Source organism: Carassius gibelio, chromosome A6, assembly GCF_023724105.1.
Source record: "Carassius gibelio isolate Cgi1373 ecotype wild population from Czech Republic chromosome A6, carGib1.2-hapl.c, whole genome shotgun sequence".
Classification (NCBI taxonomy): Eukaryota; Metazoa; Chordata; class Actinopteri; order Cypriniformes; family Cyprinidae; genus Carassius; species Carassius gibelio.
Genome location: NC_068376.1, coordinates 31,365,548 through 31,381,609, shown reverse-complemented (window position 1 = coordinate 31,381,609; position 16,062 = coordinate 31,365,548). Strand labels below are relative to the sequence as shown.

Sequence of the window (16,062 nt, the reverse complement as noted above, 5' to 3'; positions counted from 1 at the left end):
AGCGTATTATCAGGAGAGTCCTGACGTGCAGGGATCAGAGCGGCTCTGCTCTCTTCTCGCTCACACAGGTCAGATTATACATCCAGAATCGGAAAAAATATATATATTTCTGATTCAAAGGTGTTTTCAACATTGACACACGTGCCCTTCTGCTTCTACTCTGAGCATCTGATGAACCCCCAACAATACCAGTAGGATTATATATATATATATATAGTGTGATGCATATGTAAAAATTATTTAAATATATTTATTCATATATTGTTTAAAATATATAAAAAACACTGAAATGTAATTTTATATATATCTATACAAACACACACGCATGCACACACACACACACACATGTGATAATTTTTATCATTAAATACATAGATATATATTAATAAAATTTTATTATTTTATGTATAGTACATATTTATAAGGAAAATATAGCATGCATAATTTTACATATGTGTGTGTGTGCATTAATCTATTTATATTCTATAATATTTATAAAATATATGTATATGTAATTGAGACAGTGTATATGTGTATGTAGTTATTTTCATTATATATATATATATATTTAATTATTACATATACAAAATAGATAGATATGTAGATAGATAAAATCCAAAATAAATTATATTTATTAAATATATTGTTATATATTGTTAAAATATTGTAGTTTTTTAAATAATATTTTAGTAAATAAAATGAATTATATATTATTAATGAAATATATTTTTAAATGTTTTCATTGCTAAATTGTTTTTGTTCTAAGTAAAATTTAAATATAATAAGTAAATATTTTATATAATTGAGTTTTATAAGTAATGTATTTAATTATATTTAATTATACTTATATAAATATTAAGCCCTATAAATATATTCTATCTATCTATCTATCTATCTATCTATCTATCTATCTATCTATCTATCTCTCTCTCTCTCTCTCTCTCTCTCTCTCTCTCTCTCTCTCTCTCTCTCTCTCTCTCTCTCTCTCTCTCTCTCTCTCTCTCTCTCTCTCTCTCTCTCTCTCTCTCTCTCTCTCTCTCTCTCTCTCTCTATATATACATATATATATATATATATATACATATATATATATATACATATATATATATATACATAAAGATGAATGCTAAGCATTTTTTTTATACTGAAAAAGAAAAAAAAATATTGAATGGCATACTGAAAAACTTTTAGCAGTTTTCAAAAGAATCCTTCAATACTGCAGTGGTCTGTAAAAAAAAAAAAAAAAAAACAGTTCCATGTTACATTGTTGCACTTTCTGTGCTACTTTTGTGTTCGTGAATGTGAAGCTGGTCAGGATCCTCTGCCTTCAGATGAGTGTGAGTCGACCAGAGCTGAATTACTTCTCTGAAATCAACCTTGCCAAAGACAAAGGCCCTGGTGTCTCCGGAGACTCTGTTCCTGACCCCGGGGCCCGAGAGCATGTTTCTCACACGGCACGCTCCTTCACCTCCGCGCTGCATGTAAAGAAGCCCTGCGTCTCCCAGCAAAGACCGAAGCCAGACAAATAAGACGTACAAGATTAGAATACAGAGTTCTGACACCTTAATGTATGCGGCTCACCTAATACACGCTCCATCTCAATTAAGCTCAGATTTGAGACTAGCGGAGCGCTCTCGACTCTCACAGAAGTTCATCAATCTTAGCAGCTCTTTCTCAGCAACAAAATAGAGCGGGGCAAATTTCTGCATTTAATTAATGTAGTGCTTCCTTTACTGCTGTTCAGCATCTTTCCAGCTTCAGTGGAAAGCGCCGAGAGAGATTAAGTGAAAAGCGGCGAGGAGAACAGCAAAGATCGGCAAACTCTGAAATGAATGTCTCGAGTTTGGCACTTATGATGGATGAGCGCAGAATGCTGTTTGTCTGCTGCTAGCTAGCCTAGCACAACGCTTAGCATGGATAGCAGCACCTATAGATAATGCATGTATAGGTAGATGTGTCATTCAACAGAGGGGCGGAGCCACAACCCGTCTCTAATGAGGCATGTATGTATACACTTCTATGGCAGCACTGCTAACTGTGTAATTAAAGCTTAATGAGTGAACCGTCAGCGGTAGAGTCACATGATGTTGGAATTGTGTTCATGATTATTATTTGCTGCAGATATCTCAAGTCTCACAGCGCAATAGTTGCAGCATCCAGCAAACCGCAGGTTAACAGCTCATTCACACACATCAGCGTCTCTTCCACACAAATGTCTAACTTTCTGTTTTGTTTTGTTTGGACTTTTTAAACTTTTAATGCATGCAATATGATGCTTTTTGGATATGTACTCTGGTAATACCACATTTTACTGTGTAAAAGTATTGCATATATAAGGTGAAATTATATAAACTGATGATAAAAGGCAAGAGAATGTACCACGAAAACAACAATAAACCTACAAATAGACTGGTTTTCCTGTATTTTCTCAACTTAAATGTGTAGTCTAAATTAATATGTTAAATAGGCTGTATCATGGTACGACCCTGGTACTTTATCTTTAGATAGATTGTCACATGAATAATGTATTGACGAACATGCACATGTATAAATTCATTTGAAAGTAAAGATAGGACCCTAATACAGCTTTCCTTTAATGCAAACAATGCAATGCAATGCAGGTCACTTTGGATAAAAGCATCTGGTAAATGCACAAATGCAAAAGTACATTTGTGAGTCAAAGGGATCTGGAGAAGCTGAGATGGGAAGAGGTTACTCCACGAGGATGGAGGGATGTCCGAGATCCAAAGAACAAGGAAGAGATTAAAAATACAGTGCAAAACCAGGCCAGTTCAGAAACAAAAGCAGTGAGTAAGGAGGAAAAGAAACATGATAGAAAGAAGGAAGGAGGAGAGAGAGAGAGAGAGAGAGAGAGGTTAACCTTGAGAGAGCTCATCCATTATACTGCTTCTGCTGGTCTCTCTGTCACACTGTAAGAGACATTGCCACCTCTACAGCACAGCAAAGGTCAAACACAACTCACTCCTGCTGCACACACACACACACACACACACGCACACACACACACACACACACACACACGCACGCACGCACACACGCACACACAGACACACACACACACACACACACACACACGCACGCACGCACGCACGCACGCACACACACACACGCACACACACGCACACACACACACACACGCACACACACGCACGCACACACAAACACACGCACACACACACATGCAGTATTAACAGCAAGAGCTCATCATAATTTACTCACCCTCATACTCTTCCAAATTTGTAATCTCACCAAGCTTCCAAACAAACAAACAAAAAAATACATATAAAAAAATGAATATATATTTAGACGTTCAGAAGACAAATGAAGTTCAAGGTTCTTTATTTTTCCACGTTCACATTACATGCATGTGATGTAATGTAGTGAAATGTTTTCTCTTTGTCTCTCATCCAAAAATGCAACAACAAACAGAACCAAGGGGAATTATGGACAAATAAAATATAGAATATAATACACTACCAAGAATGTAGAAATAAAGCAGAAATATTAATATAATATTTTAAGGGAAGGAAAAAAGATTTTGTGGGAAAATATTTGTAAAAATTATTTTAAAATATTATTATTGGCAAGAGTCATATGGACTAAGATAAAAATAATAATAATAATAATTGTAATACAACATTTTGCGAGAATTGGAGTATGCTTTACAAAAAAATAATGTTTAATTCAGTGTTATTTGTTGTTTATTTGTAATTAATTATAAAATTAATTTTTCTTTTTCTGCACCAATATATTTTCAGTGTTCTGTAATGATACATTACATTTTTTATTTTTTTTGCTTTACAAGCATGGTCATTAAGTTGCAGCAGCATGAATGTTTTATATTCCACAGAAGAATATCTGTGTTTTTATTAGAAGGACATGATTGTGAGCGAACAATGAAAAAGTTTCAATTTTGCTGAACAGACACGGGGACACCAACCTAGAAAGTATAAATAGAGTATAAAACAAATATGGATGTAAGTGCTATAAGTTACATTAGCCTGGGCAAAAACAGCTGTTGTGCTTTGAATGTGTAATGCTAGTGCACTAGGTCAGAGAGTAGTGTTTGAATAAATGGATTGATTATGTACAGTCAATTAACCAATATGCACAAATCATCTTTTTTTTATTTACATTTTGTAATTATTAATTTAACAGATGCTTTTAACCAAATGAGAAATACAAGCAATTAATCCTAAGGAGGCAATAACACTAGAATTATTAGCAATACAAATTTCCAAACAACAGCTAAGAAGGTCTTAAGAAATATAGAAAATAGAAATGAGCTTCGAACGCATATCCTTTTTAACCTGATAGTAACCATTCAGCACCATAGCAACCCCTTAGCAATCACCCAAACACTGTAGAAAAATGTAGCAACCACAAGCAACACCTTAAAGACCACTCACAACACCCTACCAAGCTCATAGCCTTAGAAACCTCATAGCAACCACCCAGAACAACCTAGCAACCACTTACATCATCGTAGCAAACTCATAGCCTTAGTAACCTCATATCATACACCCTTGTAACTCCTTAGCAACCACTCATAACACCATAGCAAACTCATAGCCTTGGTAACCTCATATCAAACTCCCTAGCAACCCCTTAGCAACCACTCACAACACCTTAGCAAACTCATAGCCTTAGTAACCTCATATCAAACTCCCTAGCAACCCCTTAGCAACCACTCACAACACCTTAGCAAACTCATAGCCTTAGTAACCTCATATCAAACTCCCTAGCAACCCCTTAGCAACCACTCACAACACCTTAGCAAACTCATAGCCTTAGTAACCTCATATCAAACTCCCTAGCAACCCCTTAGCAACCACTCACAACACCTTAGCAAACTCATAGCCTTAGTAACCTCATATCAAACTCCCTAGCAACCCCTTAGCAACCACTCACAACACCTTAGCAAACTCATAGCCTTAGTAACCTCATATCAAACACCCTAGCAACCCCTTAGCAACCGCTCACAACACCCTAGCAAACTCATAGCCTTAGTAACCTCATATCAAACACCCTAGCAACCCATTAGCAACCGCTCACAACACCCTAGCAAACTCATAGCCTTAGTAACCTCGTATCAAACACCGTAGCAGTCCCTTAGCAACCACTCATAACACCCTAGCACACTCATAGCCTTAGTAACCTCATATCATACATCCTAGCAACCTATTAGAAACCATTTACAACACCCTAGCAATCTCATAGCCTTAGTAACCTCAAATCAAACACCCTAGCAACCCCTTAGCAACCGCTCACAACACCCTAGCAAACTCATAGCCTTAGTAACCTCATATCAAACACCCTAGTAACCCATTAGCAACCATTTACAACACCTTAGCAAACTCATAGCCTTAGTAACCTCATATCATACACCCTAGCAACCCATTAGCAACCACTCACAACACCCTAGCAAACTCATAGCCTTAGTAACCTCATATCAAACACCCTAGCAACCCCTTAGCAACCACTCATAACACCGTAGCAGTCTCTTAGCAACCACACACAACACCCTAGCAAACTCATAGCCTTAGTAACGTCATAGCAACCACTGAGAACACCCTAGCAGCCCTAGCAGAACATAATGTAAACAGACTTCATTGTCTAGAGACTTCATTGTGTGAGTTTGTGTTTTTAAACTGTAGGGAAAGCGGATGTTCAGTCACTCAAGCTCCAGCTGGACACCATAAAGACCTGACATTTCCAGAAACGACCCGTGATTCCCGGAGACCTTGAGCTGCTTTACTGCTGCAGTCATTCCTCCAGCAGGACAGATGACACTGACTACAGACATGATCACAGGTAAATAACTGCATGAATCACACGTCTGTAGGCAACAGAACAAAATATGTCAAATGTGAGATATTTTCTTCCGTTTTAAACCACAATCATTTAGAAAATCAGAGTAGATGACACGGGGAAATCCTTTCACAGCTAACAGTTGTAACTGTGGTAAAATGGCTTATTGCTGCTTTTAGAAACCATCTGTTTCTCTTTTACTTTGTCACATTTCTAAAACACAAGGCTTTAAATGGGTTTTGCGGCTTAGCCAGATAATGACGGATTCTCGTTTCTGTCATATCATTTATCCCGAATGTTTTGAATGAAATGTGTCTCTGTTCATCTGGATTTGAAATGTGATATATTATTATTATTTTTTATGACACACGGCACAGCCGATCTTCAATGGAAAGATGGTCTTGATGATCAATTACGCCAAAACTGATTCCCAAAAATAAAAAGTTGTTCCAGAGCACTAACTTCTGATTTCCCCCGACTAGTGGAGGTGAATGATCCGTGGAAATATTCAATCTCATTTTAACATTAGCAGGGCAGAGGATCTTTCGCTCGCGTCGCTTTTGAGGTGGTGAGAAAATTCTCATCTGGCTGTTTGCTTTGTTTTTTGTCATGTAGTTGCTTGCAGACGCATAAACAAACACACACAATGCAAACTGACTGTGAGTGGGAAGGTGTGAAAACCAGATGTAGTTCATTAGGGCCATTGTGAGTTTGAGCCTGTGTGTGTGTGTGTGTGTGTGTGTGTGATTGTCCACTTATTAAAGCTGCAGTTCTCTGGATTGTTATCGACTTAAACACTTGCTCTGGCATTTCCACCCTGACATCATGTTCAGTAACTGCTCCGGTGTGTCATACTAGTTCTCTCTGAACAGACCATTACAGCAGCACAGAACAGCCCTGCTGTGTCCACGCTTTAAAACCAACACATACGTAGAGATATATTCTTACACCACAGTATACATACACGTAGAGCCTCAACATCAGGAGCATTTCATGACATTCTAAAGCTATACATGCAAACATCACTACTCCTTCTAGGATTAAATTTGAGCTTTGTTTCTACATCATCCTAAAGGCATTAGCACGGCATAGCAATGCAATACCAAACACTCAAAACACCTTAGAAACCCCATAGCAGGAACCCAATATAAACCATTCAAAACCCCACATTGCAACATAAAAGTAAAATAAACCCAGCATCACGAGTGAGTTTGTACGGGCAAACTTTGTTCGTATTTCCTCAGTTTGGCTCTGCTCCTCTGCAGCTCTTGGCAATAAACAGGACAATCCAGGCGCCAATGGTCAGTGACAGATCTTCTGATTCGCCATTGGAGGACATCAACTGCCCCACAAAGCCCCATGCTCGCCTCTGTTATTCTTCCTCTCATTATGCGCTCATTCTGTTGGGCGAGGAGCAGGTGGCGGAGCGGCTGAGAGACGGTCCCACCGAGAGTTCCAGCGACTGATGCTCACTGAACAGATCCAGATCCATCACGACCCGAGAGCTCTAGAGCTCCAGCAGTCTGCTTTGAGTTCCTTCTATAAATGATGCTAGAGGGAACAGAATTTTAATTTACAAAAACACAACCATTTGGATTTGTTTCATTGTTTCATTGGAAATGTTCATCTGTCAGTTCCATTTTTTGGTAAAACTGTATGTATATAATAGACTTAATAAAGATTTGTTACTAGATTTTTTGAAAATAAACATACTTGTAAGAGATTAGAATTTAGAGTTTAGAATCATTTAAGTGAGATGATCATATCTGGAGCCGTATTTAAATGTTTTAAATTTTGATTACTGTCTGGGAAGTGTTCAGCAAACAGCACGTGTGCATTATAGAGTTTCTATGTGATTGTGTCATTCAGCATCACTTGTTTTGTTCCTCCTCACGAGGATGAAGCGTGTTGAGTTTTGTCTTTATAAACTCACTGCAGTAAGTCGTTTCTGTCAGTGAAACTAAATGTTGATGAAGAGATGAAAACTGACGAGTTTCTCTATTTCACATCACTGACTGATTCTTAAACTACAGCTAAAGAACACGTGTGGTGTTCACCCATACAGATCATGCTGCTGTGCTGTGGACGGTTGCTAGGGTGTTCTGAGTGGTTGCTAAGGTGGTCTGAGTCGTTGATAAGGAGTTGCTAGGGTGTTCTGAGTGGTTGATAATGGGTAGTTAAGGTGGACTGAATGGTTTATAAGAGATTGCTAGGGTTTTTTGAGTAGTTGTTATGAGGTAACTAGGGCTTTGAGGTTTCTAGGGTGTTCTGAGTGGTTGCTAAGGAGTTGCTAGGATGTTCTTTGTGTTTGATAAGGAGTTGCTAGGGTGTTTGAGAGGTTGTTAAAAGGCTACTAGAGTGTTGTGGTTGCTAGGATGCTCTGAAGGATTGTTATAAATGTTGCTAGGGTGTTTAGGTGGTTGCTAAGGGGTTGCAAGCTTGTTCTGAGTGGTTGATAAGGGGTTGCTAAGGTGTTCTGAGTTGTTGTTATGAGGTTACTAGGGCTGTGAGGTTGCTAGGGTGTTTTAAGTGGTTGCCGAGAAGTAGCCAGGGTGTTCTTTGTGTTCGATGAGGGGTTGCTAGGGTGTTCTTTGTGTTTGATAAGGGGTTGCTAGGGTGTTCTTTGTGTTTGATAAGGGGTTGCTAGGGGGTTCTTTGTGTTTGATAAGGGGTTGCTCGGGTGTTGTTTGTGTTTGATAAGGGGTTGCTAGGGTGTTCTGAGAGGTTGCTAAGGTGTTGCTAAGGTGTTTCTAGAGTGTTGTTTGTGTTTGATAAGGGGTTGCTAGGGTGTTGTTTGTGTTTGATAAGGGGTTGCTAGGGGGTTTGTTGTGTTTGATAAGTGGTTGCTAGGGTGTTCTTTCTGTTTGATAAGGGGTTGCTAAGGGGTTATTTGTGTTTGATAAGGGGTTGCTAGGGTGTTGTTTGTGTTTGATAAGGGGTTGCTAGGGGGTTCTTTGTGTTTGATAAGTGGTTGCTAGGGTGTTCTGAGAGGTTGGTAAAGTGTTGCTAAGGTGTTCTGAGAGGTTGGTAAAGTGTTGCTAAGGTGTTTCTAGGGTGTTGTTTGTGTTTGATAAGGGGTTGCTAGGGTGTTCTGAGAGGTTGGTAAAGTGTTGCTAAGGTGTTTCTAGGGTGTTGTTTGTGTTTGATAAGGGGTTGCTAGGGTGTTCTGAGAGGTTGGTAAAGTGTTGCTAAGGTGTTTCTAGGGTGTTCTGAGAGGTTGGTAAAGTGTTGCTAAGGTGTTTCTAGGGTGTTGTTTGTGTTTGATAAGGGGTTGCTAGGGTGTTCTGAGAGGTTGGTAAAGTGTTGCTAAGGTGTTTGTAGGGTGTTGTTTGTGTTTGATAAGGGGTTGCTAGGGTGTTCTGAGAGGTTGGTAAAGTGTTGCTAAGGTGTTTCTAGGGTGTTGTTTGTGTTTGATAAGGGGTTGCTAGGGTGTTCTGAGAGGCTGATAAGAGGTTACTATGAGGCTACTGTTCTGAGTGTTTTCTACTCGTCCTGTCTGGTGTGAACGAAGACTCTGGAAGCTGAAGTTTGTTAAATGTAACAGTAATAATAGCACTCCTAATAACAGAGTGGATATAATGCCTCAGTTTCTCACTTCTTTCCCCACACCAGCGCAGAGGCGGAGGGTTAATTGTGTCTAAGAATACTTTTGGCTGTTTGACTGTTGTATTTTGTCTCTGAGTTTCTTACTCTTTATTATGATTTCTCCACCTTTCTCACGTTCCTCTTCTCTCTCATTACTAACTCCACTATTTGTACCTAGATAAAGTGCAAAGTGCAAATGCATAAAGTTCATTGCTACCTTCCTGGAGAAACTTGTTAGTCTTTAGCATTTATGGAAATCATTTTTATTCCCACAGCACATCTTGACTCAGAGGTACATTTTTAATATGGCTCTGTTTTCCACGAGGACGGCTCCATACTGTTCACAGATAATATTTGGCCCATGCACGAGCCGTGATGGATGACGTCTAGTTAGAGTTTCCCAGAGTGCACTGTGCTCTCCAGCAGTAGCTGGATTTTTTACTTCATTAAATTTTTCATCATGCTCTCATTATCGGACGGCTATGTAAGATCATTAGCCTCAAACGTGCATGTTATACATCTATTAATGAAGCCATCTAGCTTATTAATAGCTATAGAAATAAATGCATCATTTGTTTAGCGGTTATTGCTGGGTGTGTTTGCATCTGATAGATTGGAGGAGCTGTGCTCTGTTTTTCTTTAGCATGAGCGTCCCATCATGCTTCTGACAAGCTGCTCGCTTCATTAAAAGCAAAACTGCGGAAAGCGACGCGTCTCGGCGAAGCTCGTCTCTAATAAGCACGTGTTTGTTTTTTCCAGTTAGATGTTGTTCAGGCCTCTGTGTCTCGCTAAGGGAAGCCGGACAATTAGTATAAAGAAGAAGAATCACAGTTCAAACCTTCAACCGGCAATTAAAGTGGAGACAAGAGAGGAGCTCGTCCTCGTGTGTGTTTTAATTGGAGCGGCGTGTCATGTCCGCACACACACTCCCATCAATGCTCAATTAGTCTCAGCCAATCGGTGGCCCAATTAAGTCTCTCCGTGACTCTGTCACCCACGTGTGTACGTGTGATTAATCGGGACTCATCTTCCAATTAGTGCAACAGTAATATGTGCTGATGAACACAGGGTGATGACAGAGAGACCAAGATTTCTCTCTCTCGGATAATGTGTGAGAGAAAAGGTGCAGAACAACAGCGAGAGAACATGGAGGTTAATGTTAATGTGTGTGTGTGTGTATGTGTGTGTATGTGTGTATGTGTTCTGTGAAATTTGAGTGTGACATATAAACTGTAATAGTTTCAGTTTTTTGGTATGCATTCATATTGTCAAAGCCTTGTTGCAAAGTAAGATAAGGTACTGTGAATTAAAAACAAAAGAAAACTGTAAATGACAAATATATAGTTTTTAACAATGCAGATTTTTTTTTTTTTTTTTTTTACTATATGATAATTCGTACTCAGAAAGTAAAGTGGAAATGACATTTATTACAAGATGAGTAGTTAAAAAAGAATGTTGAAAATGCACCTGCAGACTATTATTCCCAGTCATGTATTTGGTCACTGAGAATAAAAAAAAAAAAAAAAGTTAGAATTTCTCTCCTCGACTCATTCTCGTGAACCCAGTCTTGTGTCTCGTCTCTCGAGTTAAGTGTCGGTGTTAATGATAATCAAACAACAAAAGACGAGGAGAAAATCAATCCCTGCTCTTGACAGAATAGCATTTGTAGCTTTTGTTAGAATAAGGCCTGTAAAACCTTCACATTTTAACACTTGTTTTACCTGATTTATGTATTTATTATCTTTCAATAAGGTCTGTAAAACCTTCAAACTCAAGACTTTTTTAACTTTTAATTTATTTGTTTATTGCTTGTTTGTTTGTTAGTATGGCTCATAAAACCTTGAAGTATAAAGAATTGTTTTAACCTTTTTTTATTTTGTTTTGTTTTATTTGTAACATTCATTTACTTAAAATAAATATTTTTAACATTTAAATTTAAAATTTATTTTATTTTATTTTATTTTATTTTATTTTTGGTTGTGAAGCCAACATTCATTTACTTAAAATGATTTTTTTAATTTAATTTAATTTAATTTAAAGTTTTGAAGCCAACATTCATTTATTTAAAATAAATTAAATTTAAATTGTATTTTATTTTATTTTATTTTATTTTATTTTATTTTATTTTATTTTATTTTATTTTATTTTATTTTATTTTTGGTTGTGAAGCCAACATTCATTTACTTAAAATGATTTTAATTTAATTTAATTTAATTTAATTTAATTTAATTTAATTTAATTTAATTTAATTTAATTTAATTTAATTTAATTTAATTTTAAGTTTTGAAGGCAACATTCATTTATTTAAAATGAATTAAATTTAAATTTTATTTTATTTCATTTTATTTTTGGTTGTGAAGCCAACATTCATTTACTTAAATTTTTTATTTATTTATTTTTTTTATTTTAAGTTTTGAAGCCAACATTAATTTACTAAAAATGAATTACATTTACATTTACATTTACATTTACATTTACATTTACATTTACATTTTATTTTATTTTATTTTATTTTTGGTGGTGAAGCCAACATTCATTTATTTAAAATGAATTTTTAAATTGTATTTTATTTTATTTTAATAAGTTGTGAAGCCAACATCCAAATTTTTTACCCTTTTTGGGGTTATATGAATTTGTTATAATTTCTGTTGGTTTTAATTCTAGTTCCTGTTCGCTGCCTCATTTCTATGCTATTTAAATTCAGTAATTGAACAGAATTTGACTGGAATCAGGTTCTCACACCATGTCTCTCTCTGACCGTGGCTCTCTCAGTGAAGTGTCCAGCTGGAGCAGCTCTGGCTTCTGCAGATGATAAGAGTGTCTTCTCACGCTCTCCTGCTCAATGACTCGAGGAAGGTGTCATTTCTCAGATCGTTCCCGGCGGCTCGGCGTCAGTCTGCGGAGGAGAATAGAATGTTTGAAGCAGACTGTTCAATTAGGCGCGTGCTGCTGTGAAATTGCCTCCAAACGATAAGCCTTTATTATATCTGCTGCGCCTCGAGCCGCGCATCAAACGCAAACAAAAGATGTGTACGGTCTTCTCTCCTACAATCAGACTGATGCTCCTGCTGTTCAGGAGCCTGTATTAGTAGCAGGGTTCATTTTGTCAGGGGTTTTAATGTCCTGTTTATACCTGATCATATTTAGTCAACCTGTCCTGTTCTTAAAAGTTTGAGTCTAGTTTTAGTCATGCTTAATCATTTATTGCACTTTCACCTGTACGCACAAATCCAGACATTGTCGACTCATACACATGCTTTATTTAACTGCATCTAGTTTCCTGATTAATTATGTTGACAGAAATATAAACACGCTCTTTCCCCACCACTGAGAGAACTGACGGGCTTTTCTGTGTTTTCTCTGTTACACATCTCCTCCAGATCAAAACACAGGTGAAAAAGAAGCAGAAACAAGTGATTGCATATAAACAGAGTCCCACACATGACATGCACACAACATCATACGTCTTTCCCTCCTTTAACTTCTCAACACGAGTAAACACATTATTATATTATGCACACAATTCAGTAAAACTAGGGAATGAATTACTGTGTGCACGATTTAGAGTTTTTTCCCTGTGTGTCATATGCTGATAAACTAACGCAATCATTAAACAGTATATAAATGACCTTACACACATTCACATGTCCATAAAAAAAGAATGCATGAATAAAACGGGTGTTTTGTTTGAAAACAGAGGCTCTGTTCTTTGTTTCGACATTTTGCATGTTCAGATATTCATTAAAAAAATGAGGGCGATGAAACTTTTGTGAAAATTATCAAAATGTTGGCAACTTAAAAATAAATGCTGTCAGAGAAAGAGTTATCTTTCACACGCGTGTGTGTGTGTGTGTGTGTGTGTGTGCGTGTGTGTGTGTGTGCACAGTTTCCACACATATATTGAGCAGCACAACTGTTCTCAACATTGATAATAATCAGAAATGTTTCTTGAGCAGTAAATCATCATATTATTCTGATTTCTGAAGATCATGTGACACTGAAGACTGGAGGAATGATGATGAAAATACAGAGCAATAAATTACACTTTAACACAGATTCACACAGAAAACAGATGATTTACATTGAAATATTATTTCAAATTTTTACTGCATTTCTGATCAGATAGAAAATCAGACAGACTTTCAAAAACACTAACTTTTGAACAATGGTCTAATTATACAGACATCTTCTGATGCAGGAAACCAAATGCGTTCTGATTGTCATGCCAACAGCAAAGCTTCACGCTGGGTGAGAACGAGGATATTTTAATACATGCATTGCATTTTTACACAAAATCTGGAGGTGATTGTAAAATCGAGAGAAGACGTTAGCTCATACTGTATTCCTAGTGTGCTACTGCTGCTCTGAGTATGATCCGAGTCGATTCTGTTCATTTTAAGACACTTGGTGTGAAGTCACTGTAAAACTGAATGTGAAGTGTGTGTTTGGAATCATCTCTCCACTTTCTGATCAGCGCAGAACAAATCTCGGCCGCTGGAGTGCAACGGTGTGGAAAGACGAGTGTGTTTTGTCTTTCATCAGTCACGGTGAGACGCAGAATGAAGGAATCTGTCTGTCGTCTCGTTTGAGTGATTCGGTGAAAAGAAAGACGAGCGTCACGCTGACCATCTATTCTTCTACGGCTTTCTATTTGAGAGTCTGCTGGTGTGAGATTCAGATCCATCTCATCTCATCTGACGCTGGTGTGTGTTTATCTGATCAGTCCTGGTGTAACAGTCTCAGAAATATATGACATGTTAACCATGTTTCACCCCAAAATCTGATTTGTTTTTAAAGTTGAATTTAGATTTAGTTTTACTGTTCGTTTTTTACATGAGATTCACCTGCACACTACACCATTCTGTAATGCCTACAGTATTTATTTATCACTCGATAAAGTATTTTAACAGCAATTTTACACATTTATGGTTTTATTTAAACTTGAATAAATATTAAATAAAAAAAATAATAAAGAAAAATCTTAATACTCCTGTGGAATTGGCTTGAATTTCTTTTTGCACATTTTTGTTGTTGTTCTTGACAGGTTAAACTGCATTCACTTGCACATTTATTTGATTAAAAATACAGAAATAAATCAGTAATCTTGCAAAATATTATTACAATATTAAATAATGCTTTCTATTTTAATATCCTTAAAACTGTAATTTATTTCTGTGATGCTCCGCTGTATTTTCAGCATCATTCCTCCAGTCTTCAGTGTCACATGATCTTCAGAAATCAGAATAATATGATGATTAATTATTAGAATTACCAATGTTGTGCTATTTTTGATTCAAGTTAATTTTGTATTATTTGTATTTGTATTTTATTTTATTTTTGAAATAATTTTATTTTGTATTTTGGGGGTAAAAACGCCCTTGTTTTAGAGATTCACCCAGACTGACATTGTTTTTCAGATCAATACACATGCACATATTTTCTGACTGTAAACACACACACATTTTCATTTCTCTGTCGTCTCACACTTAATTCCAAACTTCATTCTCTCCCTTCATCCCTTTCTCAATAATTCCCTTGATTTCCTTCTCCTGGAATTCTGTTCCATCACACATCATTAGTCTTCCAGCATACAGTGTGTGTGTGTGTGTGTGTGTGTGTGTGAGGGATGTGACTAGTGCTGTCTGCTGTATAGTAAAGGTGTATAATGAATAAAAGATGGGTCGGTTCTTGACTGACTGACACATGGTAAAACTACTGCAGACTAGTCCTATAGCACGACAGCCGGCGATTTACAGGCCTACCGTCCGTCATTACACACACACACACACACACACACACACACACACACACACACTGGTGCTGTCATGAATTCTAGAAACTCTGTCTTACATCCTGCAATCCTGGACTGAAGGAGGAAATGATGCGTGTGAAGCTTTATAATGCTCCTCAAACACGTCATGGGATCACGGGGTTTATTTCTTTATTTCTTTATTTTTCAACTGGACGTGAAACAACATTCACAACCCATTTTACTGCTGTCTTCTGTGTCACATGAACTTTAGAAATCATTCTAATACGATGATTTGCTGCCCAAGAAACATTTCTGATTATTATCAGTGTTGAAAATATTAATATTTTTGTGGAAACTGTGATGCATTTTATTTTTCAGGATTCACAGATGAATTTAAACATAATTTATTTGAAACAGGAATCTTTTGTAGCATTATAAACATCTTCACTGTCAATTTTGATCAATTTAATGCATCCTTGATGAAAAAAAGTATCAATTTCTTTCAAATAAATCTCACTGACCTTCAATGCATTATACATGAAGGCTTTAAGTGTAACCGAATATGGGTTGAAAAAGTCATAATGAACTACCATATGAAGAACATGAGCTTAAATATATATATTTTTTTTTTCTGCAGATCAGAAACAGTCAATGCAATCAAACCTTTTTTTTTTTTTTTGGAAAGCTTTTTTTCATCAAATGCATCATGCTGCTGCTATTTTAAAGCTCTATATGCTTTAGTGGTCAGAATTTCAGATCAACAAACAAACGAATAAATAATGATTATCTACAATTTACATTTATGCATTTGGTAGATCGAATGTGACTTGCATTGCATTGAAGCTGTGCATGTTATCGGTGCATGCATTCACTGGGAATCAAACCCACGCTTT

The 16,062-nt window shown here is 36.8% G+C and overlaps 1 long non-coding RNA gene across 2 annotated transcripts in view; it reads left to right on the top strand.

Annotated features, from left to right (window-relative positions):
* The window catches only part of LOC128016082 (uncharacterized), an 11,763-nt gene extending 3,910 nt beyond the window's left edge, over positions 1-7,853 (top strand). For both annotated transcript variants that reach the window (XR_008184070.1, XR_008184069.1), the window contains exons 3-4: positions 5,679-5,835; positions 7,098-7,853. This is a non-coding gene — a long non-coding RNA (uncharacterized LOC128016082). The remainder of the gene's footprint in view (positions 1-5,678; positions 5,836-7,097) is intronic.
* Positions 7,854-16,062: the final 8,209 nt, after the last annotated feature.